Source organism: Podarcis pityusensis (assembly GCF_964106645.2).
Source record: "Podarcis pityusensis genome assembly, chromosome: 3".
NCBI lineage: Eukaryota > Metazoa > Chordata > Lepidosauria > Squamata > Lacertidae > Podarcis > Podarcis pityusensis.
The window spans coordinates 32,217,103-32,217,673 of record NC_138026.1 but is presented as its reverse complement, the minus strand read 5'-3'; positions in this window follow the sequence as shown (position 1 = coordinate 32,217,673).

Sequence of the window (571 nt, the reverse complement as noted above, 5' to 3'; positions counted from 1 at the left end):
GACTTTAACCGTTAGTCAGAGATGTTATAAAATGCCCTGTTTACACAAGATTTTTACACAAGCTGCTTAGTATCGCATAAATACTGGACACAAGGTCCGAAGAAATAAACAGAAATCCTTTCAGATAATGGGAACGATAAACAACTAGGCACATCAATAGAGCTGAGCTGTAAAATACTTTTCTAGAAAACTACATCTGATCTCATCATTGTTATGTATAAAGTATCTTTGACAGTTTATGGGTCTATCTCTGGCAAGATTAAATGCTGCACTGATGCCATCACATCTTGAAATACATGAAAATACTCCTACTCAGCATTTTTTATGCCTGAGGCCAGTTAGGAAATCTCTACACATATACAACAAATCAAGGTGGATACTACCCAAGGCTGACCTAAATGTTTTGACAGTTGAGGCAGAAAATCTCTCACACATACCCCTCCCCTCCCCAGGAGTAAAAATACAGCCAATTAAATAAATAATATCTTGCCCTTTTAGAACACCCCAGAATCAGTTGCCTGAGGCAGCTTCAAATATAGCAGCAGGAAAACAGTCTTTGCTAGGCATGGAA